Raw genomic sequence first — 11,454 nt, forward strand, 5'->3', positions numbered from 1 at the left:
ACAAAAATAGTAATCTCAACCCAAGGAAGTTAACCTTAAATATTAGAACAAAAATTTTGTTTTCTTCCAAGAAAAGCCCCATAATTATGTGTTGATATATTGAGCACAAAAGAAAGGTTTATTAATATCTTATTAAGAGGTATTGAGCAGATATATAAATTTAATGAGAGTTTGATTATCTGGATAGATTAATAGAAGTTGAATGATGAATACCTTGCTTTGTGGAATTTGCAAATTATTTTTCTATTTTAATGCTTTGATTACTAGAGACCAGTAATAAGCTGATTGGGGGGGGGTGTGATTAGTACTCAAAAGTATATTTTTATCAAGGTTTTATATCATCATTTTGCACTCGAAGTATTAATAACTCCTTAACTAAAGCATGTTTTATAATAACGTATCTAATAATATAAGATACCTTTAATTTATGAGAAATGTTCATTTTAAATGCAGGTCTATCACATAAATAAAAGGATTGATTGATGAATTTAAGAAATGAAATTAAAAGGACAAAGAGATAGCCAAACTTAGAAAAGAGATATTGGTGCAATCCAAACTGAAACACTATTCGGTAAATGGGTCATATTTTAAGCTGTAGATTTCCCATTTAGGTCTACTTTATATGGATGGGAAGGTAAGACATAGACCTACAACTTTTATATGGAGCCCAAGATCTAAAAAGGTCATTTTCAAGTCCAAATTGTAGCAACAACAAAGAAGCCCGACTCTGTCTTCCAGCCCGAGCACTGTTCAGTGTTTGGCCCATATCTAGAGTTCTAGAAGTCCAAATGACTTGAATGTTTTACACAAGAAAGCTGAGACAATATCCTACAACTTTTATGTTTTCAAGTGGCTCTAATTGTGACATTATCAATGATGTTTTGGGCAGACAAGAGAAGATAAGGATTGTCAGCAAGTCAAGAGTTGGTCACCCACTCATCAATTAGTCATCAAATCAATAGTTCCTAATTTTGGCCTATAAAAGGAGGCATTTGCCATGCATTTAGGCATCTTGGTTTCTAGATTAAGATCATGCTCTTGCTTTCTCTCTTTGTATTTTTTATAATGTTTATGCTTTGCTTTCATTAATATCAAGTTTATGCCTTTCATTTCCTTTCATTTACTTAGTTAACTTTTATCTTATTTATGTTCTTATTTTATTTATTTATTTTTCTTTCTTTTCTTATGTTTAGCTAAGTTTATTATGTCAAGGTGAAAATGTTACGCTAATGGTGTAAGAACAAGTATAATGTAAACTTAATATGGACTTTAATGTTTAATAATAACATGTTTTGTATTTGTTATCTTGTTCACTCTTTAATACTTTGCTTGTTAAATGACTAATCTTGATTTATGTTGTATAACACTCTGGTACAACAAATGCTTGGCACTTTCATAGCCTATACTGTATGGTATAACCGACACCTGAGCTCTGAAAGGAACTTGATTTGTTGTTAACATAAGTTATAATCATGAATGCTTGACGAGATTTACAAGTATTAACATTAATTGAATAAGATGACTAATGTAATCATGTTAACAATCTATAATCTGATTGGAACCTCCTTTGTGTGTGGTTTCCAATTGAATAATAAGAGTTTATACTATACTTGTTTGACATACCATTAGTGGAACCTCTAACCTTGACATTTGCTATTATCATCGTTTAATCCTAACATTAATATTCCATCTCCAAGTTTTCTTCTTCTTCATCTTCTTCTCTTTCTTTATTATTATTATTATTATTATTATTATTATTGTTGTTGTTGTTGTTGTTGCTGCTGCTGTTGTTGTTGTTATTATTGTTATTATTGTTGTTATTGCTATTGTTGTTGTTTATAGTTATTGTTTATAATTTGTACAATTAACCTCCCTGTGGTTTGATCCCAATTTTTTCAGGTTATTTATTACTTCGACACTCCTACACTTGGGAGAAGACATCAATCTTTTAGTCGTGTCATTGTGCCTATGTATGCTACTCATTTGTTACTAGGAAGGCCTTGGCAATTTGATAGAAAAGTCAAGCACGATGGGTTTAAGAACATATATTCATTAGAGAAGGATGGAAGGATTTATACACTTGCCCCACTCTTACCAAAGCAAGTGTATAAAGATCAAATTCAATTGAAGAAGGACTATAAGGAAGAGCAACATGTTTCTGCCAAAATGGAAAAACAAGCTGAACAACATGGTAAGGATGTGAGTGATTAGTAATTAAAAGTGTATTTTTTATCAAAGTTTTATGTCATCATTTTGCACTTGAAGTATCAATTACTCTTTAATTAAAGCATGTTTTATAATAATATATCTAATAATATAAGATACTTTTAATTTATGGCAAATGTTCATTTTAAATGTAGTTTTAATTTATGGCAAATGTTCATTTTAAATGTAGGCCTATCACATAAATGAAAGGATTGATTGATGAATTTAAAAACTGAAATTGAAAGGACAAAGAGATGGCCAAACTTAGAAAAGAGATGTCGATGTAATCTAAATTGGAATACTATTCTGTAATTGGGTCATATCTGGAGCTATAGATCTCAAATTTAGGTCTACTTTATATGGATGGAAAGGTAAGACATATGCCTACAACTTTCATATGGAGCCAAAGATCTAAAAAGGTTATTTTCAAGTCCAAATTGTAGCAACAACAAAGAAGCCCGAATCTATCTTCCAGCCCGAGCACTGTTCAGTGTTTGGCCCATATCTGGAGTTCTAAAAGTCCAACTAACCTGAATATTTTTCATAAGAAAGCTGAGATAATATCCTACAACTTTTATGTTTTCAAGTAGCTCTAATTTTGACGTTATCAATAACGTTTTGGGCAGACAAGAGAAGATAAGGATTGTCACCAAGTCAATAGTTGGTCACCCACTTATCAATTAGTCATCAAATCAATACTTTTCAATTTTGGCTTATAAAAGAAGGCATTTGTCATGCATTTAGGCATATTGGTCTTGAAATTAAGATCATGCTCTTGCTTTCTCTCTTTGTATTTTTTATAATATTTATGCTTTGCTCTCATTTATATCAAGTTTATACCTTTCATTTCCTTGGTTAACTTTTATCTTATTTATGTTCTTATTTTGTTTATTTATTTTTCTTTCTTTCATTATGTTTAGTTAAGTATATTATGTCAAGGTGAAAAGGTTACACTAATGGTGTAAGAATAAGTATAGTGTAAACTTAATATGGACTTTAATGTTTGATATTAACATATTTTGTATTTATTATCTTCTTCACTCTTTAATACTTTACTTGTTAAATGACTAATCTTGATTTATGTTGTATAACACTTGGTATAACAAATGCTTGGCACTTTCATAGCCCATACTGTATGGTATAACCGACACCTGAGCTATGAAAGGAACTTGATTTATGTTGTATAACACTAGGTACAACAAATGCTTGGCACTTTCATAGCCCATACTGTATGGTATAACCAACACCTGAGCTATGAAATGAACTTGATTTGTTGTTAACATGAGTTATAATCATGAATGCTTGACGAGATTTACAAGTAGTAGCATTAATCAAATAAGATGACTAATGTAATCTTGTTAACAATCTATAATCTGATTGGAACCTCCTTTGTGTGTGGTTTCTAATTGAATAATAAGAGTTTGTACTATACTTGTTTGACATACCATTAGTGGAACCTCTAACCTTGACATTTGTTATTATCATTGTTTAACCTTACATTACTATTCCATCTCAAAGTTCTCATCTTCTTCTTCTTCTTTTCCTTTTTTTTCTTTCTTATTATTATTATTATTATTATTATTATTATTATTATTATTATTAGTACTACTACTATTACCTACTACTACTACTACTACTACTACTACTACTACTATTACTACTACTACTACTACTACTACTACTACTACTACTACTACTATTGTTGTTGTTGTTGTCATTGTTGTTGTTATTATTGTTATTGTTGTTGTATTATTGTCATCTATAATTTATAAAATTAACCTCCTGTGGTTCGACCCCAGTCTTGCCGGGTTATTTATTATTTCGACACTCCTGCACTTGGGAGAAGACATCAATCTTTTAGTCATATCAGTGAAAAAGAGAGAAAAGAAAATAAGCCATGAGTTAAAAACAAAAGGGAACAAAGTTTTAGCCCTTAAGACATTAAGGGAGGGTCACGATCAAGAATAAAAAAAAATAAAAAAAAGGTTGAGAGTGGAGAGAAAATGAGTGGATAGAAGAAAGAAAAGGTGAAAAAAGAAGAGTGTGTAGAAAAAGTGGGGAAAGACCTTAACCTTTTTGCAAAATCTAATGATTTTAAACATGCCTATCTTTCTGACTTGCCTATGATTTTACTTATGTATAAGAAGGTATTCTTTAACTGAGATGATTTAGATTGTTGTGTTCCTAGTGTTGTTAAAGTTTTTTTGCAGGAATTTGAGGATGTCTTTCCGGATGACATTCCTAGTGGTTTGCTGCCAATTAGAGGTATTGAGCATCAAATTGACATTGTTCCAGAAGCATCTATACCAAATAGGCTGGCTTATAGGAGCAATCTTGAAGAGACCAAGGAGCTTCAAAGGCAAGTGGGGGAGTTGATGTTGAAAGGATACATTCGAGAAAGCATGTGTCCTTATATAGTTCTTGTGCTTCTTGTTCCAAAAAGGGACAAAACTTGGTGAATATGTGTGGATTATTGAGCTATCAATAACATCACTGTAAAGTATTGACATCCCATTTCTAGATTAGATGATATGTTGGATGAATTACATGGTTTTAAATTGTTTTTGAAAATTAATTTGAAAAGTGGTTATCATCAAATTAGGATGAAAGAAGGGGATGAATGGAAAACTACTTTTAAAACTAATATGGTTTGTATGAGTGGTTGTTTATGTCTTTTGGACTTACTAATGCATCTAGTACTTTTATGAGATTGATGAATCATATGTTGTGTGCTTTTATTGGTAAGTTTGTAGTCGTTTACTTTAATGATATCTTGATTTATATTAAGGAGATTGATGAGCATATAAGTCATTTGAAACAAGTTCTTGATGTGCTTAGAAAAAAAATCTTTATATGCTAATTTGAAAAGGTGTGACTTCTGTATGGATAAGATTGTTTTTCTTGGATATATGGTTAGTGCAAAAGGTATAAAAATGGATGAGGCTAAGGTTAAAACAATTCAAGAATAGCCTACACCAAAGTCCATAATAGATGTTAGAAGTTTTCATGGTTTGACTAGTTTTTATAGGAGATTTGTTAAAGACTTTAATACGATAGCCTCTCCATTGACTGAAATTGTTAAGAAAACCGTGGGTTTCAAGTGGGGAGAAGAACAAGAAAATGCTTTTAGCTTATTAAAATTAAAGTTGATTTTGACACCTTTACTATCTTTACTTGATTTTAATAAAGCTTTTGAGATTGAATGTGATGTTTCAGGAATAGGTATTGGAGCTGTTTTAATACAAGAAAAATGACCCATCGTTTATTTTAGTGAGAAACTCAATGGTGCAACTAACACGACTAAAAGATTGATGTCTTTTTCCAAGTGCAAGAGTGTCGAAGTAATAAATAACCTGGCAAGACCAGGGTCGAACCACAAGAAGGTTAAATGTATAAATTATAAATGACAATAACAACAACAACAACAACAACAACAACAACAACAACAACAATAATAATCAACAACAACAACAACAACAACAACAACAACAACAATAATAATAATATAGTAGTAGTAGTAGTAGTAGTAATACTAATACTAATACTAATAATACAATAATAATAAAGAAAAAGAAGGAGAAGAAGAAGAAGAAGATGAGAACTTTGAGATGAAATATTAATGTAAGAATTAAACAATGATAATAACAAATGTCAAGGTTAGAGGTTCCACTAATGGTATATCAAACAAGTATAGTATAAACTCTTATTATTCAATTAGAAACCACACACAAAGGAGGTTCCAATCAGATTATAAATTGTTAACATGATCACATTAGATTAATGATAATACTTGTAAATCTTGTCAGACATTCATGATTATAACTTATGTTAACAACAAATCAAGTTCCTTTCATAGCTCAGTTGTCGGTTATACCATACAGTATGGGCTATGAAAGTGTCAAGCATTTGTTGTACCTAGTGTTATACAACATAAATCAAGACTAGTCATTTAACAAGCAAAGTATTAAAGAGTGAATAAGATAACAAATACAAAACATGTTAGTATAAAACATTAAAGTCCATATTGAGTTTACATTATACTTATTCTTACACCATTAATGTAACCTTTTCATCTTGACACAATAAACTTAGCTAAACATAATGAAAGAAAGAAAAATAAATAAACAGAATAAGAATATAAATAAGATATGAGTTAACTAAGTAAAGAAAAGGAAATGAAAGGCATGAACTTGATATTAATGAAAGCAAAGTATAAACATTACAAAAAACACAAAGAGAGAAAGCAAGAGCATGATCTTAATCTGGAAACCAAGATGCCTAAATGTATGGCAAATGCCTCCTTTTATAGGCCAAAATTGGGAACTATTGATTTGATGAGTGGGTGATCAACTCTTGACTTGGTGACAATTCTTATCTTCTCTTGTCTGCCCAAAACATCATTGATAACGTCAAAATTGGAGCCACTTGAAACATGAAAGTTGTAGAAAATTGTCTAAGCTTTCTTGTGTAAGAAATTCAGCTCATTTGGACTTCTAGAACTCCAGATATAGCCAAAATACTGAACAGTGCTCGGGTTGGAAGACAGATTCGGGCTTCTTTGTTGTTGTTACCATTTGGACTTGAAAATGGCATGTTTAGATCTTGGGATCCATATGAAAGTTGTAGGCCTATGTCTTACCTTTCCATCCATTTAAAGTAGACCTAAATCTCATATTTACAACTCTAGATGTGACTCAATTACCGAACAGTATTCCGGTTTAGATTGCACCGACATCTCTTTTCTAAGTTTGGTCATCTCTTTGTCCTTTCAATTTCAGTTCTTAAATTCATCAATCAATCCTTTCGTTTATGTGATAGGCCTGCATTTAAAATGAACATTTACCACAAATTAAAGGTATCTTATATTATTAGATATATTATTATAAAACATGCTTTAGTTAAGGAGTTATTGATACTTCAAGTGCAAAATGATTACATAAAATCTTGATAAAAAATACACTTTTAAGTACTAATTAGCAACTCTTAACTATCCCACTTATGATAGAGTTATATGCAGTAGTGCGGGCTTTGTAGACTTGGCAACATTATTTATGGCCCCAAGAGTTTGTCATACATACTGATCACCAATCGTTGAAACATTTGAAGGGTCAAGATAAGCTAAGTAGGAGACATGCTAAGTGGGTTGAGTTTATTGAAATGTTTCTATATGTGATTAAATATAAGCAATGTCAAGAAAATGTGGTCACTGATGCCTTGTCGCAAAGGTATGTTCTTCTTAATACTCTTAATACTAAATTGCTAGGATTTGAGTATATTAAGGAATTGTATCTTGATAACCATGATTTTAGTGCTAGATATGATACATGCAAGGTTTCAGCCAAGGAAAAATATTTTAGGCATGATGGATTTTTGTTTAAGGAAAATAAGTTACGTGTGCCTAATTGTTCTTTACGTGAATTGTTTGTGAGGGAAGCACATGGGGGAAGTTTAATGGGGCATTTTGGAATTACTAAAACTTTGGAGTTTCTGCATAAGCACTTTTATTAGCCTAATATGAAAAGAGATGCGCAAAGAATGTGTGATAGGTGCATAACATGTAGACAAGCTAAGTCTAAGGTAATGCCTTATGGACTATACACACCTTTGCTTGTTCCTAAGGAACCTTGGGTTGATATTTCTATTGATTTCATTTTGGGTCTACTTAGGTCTAGGAAAGGGAGAGATTCTATATTTATTATTGTGGATATATTTTCTAAGATGACACATTTCAATGCTTGCCATAAAACAAATGATGCAATAAATATAGCTGACCTATTCTTTAGAGAGGTCATTCGGCTATATGGTCTTCGTATGAGCATTGTATCCAATCGAGATGTTAAGTTTTTGAGTTACTTTTGGAAGGTTTTGTGGGGTAAGTTAGGAACTAAACTTTTATATTCTACTACTTGTCATCCACAAACAAATGGTTAAACTGAAGTTGTTAACCGAACTTTGATTCAATTGTTAAGGGTTATCATTCAAAAGAATCTTAAAAATTGGGAAGATTGTTTGCCATTCATTGAATTTGCATATAATTGTAATGTGCATTCTACTACTAATTATTCACCATTTCAGATTGTTTATAGTTTTAACCCTTTGACACCATAAGATTTAATTCTTTTACCTATTGATGAAAGGGTTAATCTTGATGGTAATTAAAAAGCACAGGTGGTGAAAGATCTCTATGCAAAAATTCAGCAACAAATAGAAAAGAATAATGAACAATATGCAAACAAAGCCATTAAGGGACAAAAATTAGTGAGATTTGAACCAAGTGATTGGGTTTTGGTGCATATGAGGAAGGAAATGCTTCATGAACAAAGAAGATCAAAGTTGATGCCTCGAGAAGATGGTCCTTATCAAATCTTAGAAAGGATTAATAATAATGCCTACAAAGTGGATCTACCAGGTGAGTATGGTGTAATGCTACATTCAATGTTTCTGATCTTTCTTCGTTTAATGTAGGTGATGATTCGAGGTCGAATCCTTTTGAGGAGCGAGGGGATGATGCAATCTAATCATCAAAGGATCCATTGGAGGTTCCAGTTGGTCCAATTATTAGGCTTAGGGCTAAGAAGTTCAAAGAAGCTTTCAATGGACTTTTTCAAGATACATGGGCTAAGGTGGACTTCAAGAGAATTTGTAATAATAAAGAGCAAGCCTTGATTAATCGGAGTCATATTCAAGAGGGGCTTGTTGGTGGAACCAAGACCATTACACAAAGATTGGAAGAAGAAGACTAGATTCGGATAATTTGACCTTTTGTTTCTCTTTTGGTTATAACTAGAGCTATAGATCGAATTTTGATGTGATTCTAGTTGGGCTAGAAACTAGACTTCCATACCTTTCCAATAGTATATGAAACGCATTCTAATTCATTAAGATAAGAGAGAATCATCCATTTTAAGTTGAGCCTTGCTGCTACCAGATAGAATATGGAAACAACGAACTTGTCTTATTTAATTAGTTAGGCTATCAAACTTTATTTATTTCAAGAGGAGACAACTTGTTTAGGTTTTAGACTTGTTTATTTTGTTTATTTTAATTAGTTTGGGCTGGTTTTAGCTTAGGTTGATTATTATTTAAATTGAGTTTATGTGAGACCCATTAGAAAAACTAGGGTTTTGGCTTAGAGTTTAAATACTCTTTAGGAATATTTTTAAGTCAGAATTTTGATGATATTTTCATCATTGTAGCCAACTTTTGGTTGCTTAATCTTGGTTCTTCATTGAACTTTCAACTCTTCAAAGAATTGACCATTCTTTGTTGTGAATTTATAAATTCTTTTGCTCATCTTCAGGTGTAGGCGTTGTGATCGAGTTAGTTTATAATCTTGTTGCCTTAGAGCAAGTTTTTCATTGTGATAAGCTCATTCAAATCTCAACGAACTTGGATTAGATTGATGTTAGGGTTGTGAATGCTATTAAATTCTACCAGGGTTCGCATCACCAACAGTGGTAGTGAAGCCTTCGTTAGAACAATTATGGTTGTTTGATTGTATATTTTATTGTTATTGGTGTTAATTAGAAATTAATTTTGTGCTTAAAAATTAAAAAAAAAATGATCAGTTATTGTTCTCATTAGATCAAATCAGATCTAGCTAAATTTTGAATTTTATTCCTAGATTCTAGTGATTAAAAAAAGGGTTTATGGTTGTTATGCCTTCGGTAGCGGGGCGCCAACCGTTGTTGTGCCTGACTTGGTGCACTAGCTAACAAGCTGCTAGCTAGCGAGGCAGCAATATGACTTGATTGAAAATAATTTTAGAAATCAAGTATAACTTAATTGAAAATAATTTTAAAAATTCAATACTAGAATGTATTTAACTCATAAATTATAATCAAGTTAAGATTTGATTGATTAAATTTATAAAATTATTTTTAAATAATATATAGATATTATTTAAGGGACAAATATATATTTAATTATTTATAAGGTTTTAAAATTTATTATAAATATTCATGAAGGTCGGACAATTAAACAGTTTATAGTTTAAGCAACCCAGATTATATCTTTAAATAATAAATTTTTAAAACACTCTTAAACAATCTAACAAGAATTCTAAAAACTGTTTAATATTCGCTTAAATTTATCATTTCCATGCCACATGTATTGATTTCGGAACCCAATAGAATCATCACTATCAACACTTCATCACAACTGGACACTCCCTAGCCTAGTGCAAGCAAAGCACATAGAATCAATGCAGTATTAATTTACAGAAGCAACCATGATGGGAAAGAGCAAGTCAAAATCGGCAAACAAAGCATTTTCCGAAGCATGTTGGGGACACTTCGATCAAAAAATTTCAGTAGAGACCGAGATAACAGCTTGGTCAACACGAACTCCTCTAATTTGTCAATCATCAGCACATCGTCATTAGTGCCTTCTTGGCATCCTTTTGATTGACTTATAATGCCAATCTTTGCCCTACAGTTATCTCACTTGCCCTTAGAAAAACTTCTAGCACCTGCAAAGTCTTTTGGTAGGCCGCTAGCTGGTTGCTCAACAACAATGCAGTGCAATTTTTATTCCCATCCAACTGCCTCAAGATGCGTTCTTCTACCTCACTTAACGACTCAACGCCATTTTTATTATCTTCTTCTTCGCTGCCAGGGCTGTAATGGGCATGATCATCATAGTCTTACGGTCCATATCTCAACTGACGGCTGACCCATCTCGAGTTGACTGTCAAATTCCTCATCAGTTTGCTGACCAGATGAATGACATGACATGGGTGAATATACTCCAGTCGCAGTCTCTTCATGCTCTCGCGCCATTTTTGTGATTAAGGTTTAGCTGCACAGCATGCATCAATGCTGTCAATGGATCAGACATCTGGCAAGGGGAACAATCTTCAATCAAATCTAGAAACACAGTAATAAAACGAGATTAATACACTGAGTGTACCATCAAGCGAACATGCAAGGCTACCTTATATTTCTCGCTTTTAGCAGAAGTGCCTTCATTTCATTGTAAAGAAAAGCAACTTTCATATGCTAAGAAGTAATGGAAATATACGGAAACCCCTTCTGCCTGGAAAAATCAAATGGAAGACAACTCATTCAATATTGAAGCATGAGCATAAAAATCCCAACTGTTTGAACGTTAAATGGTATTGTCATCGATACCTGCAGACCTCCTTGTGAGTACAATCTAGCCTGCATCATCAAGAGAATAGAGAATAGTAGAAGTATAATTTCCTTTAGAGATTTCAACTTGTAACCATGTAAAATATTTTTTATTAAA

Source organism: Populus euphratica, unplaced genomic scaffold, assembly GCF_000495115.2.
Source record: "Populus euphratica unplaced genomic scaffold, PopEup_1.0 scaffold284.1, whole genome shotgun sequence".
NCBI lineage: Eukaryota > Viridiplantae > Streptophyta > Magnoliopsida > Malpighiales > Salicaceae > Populus > Populus euphratica.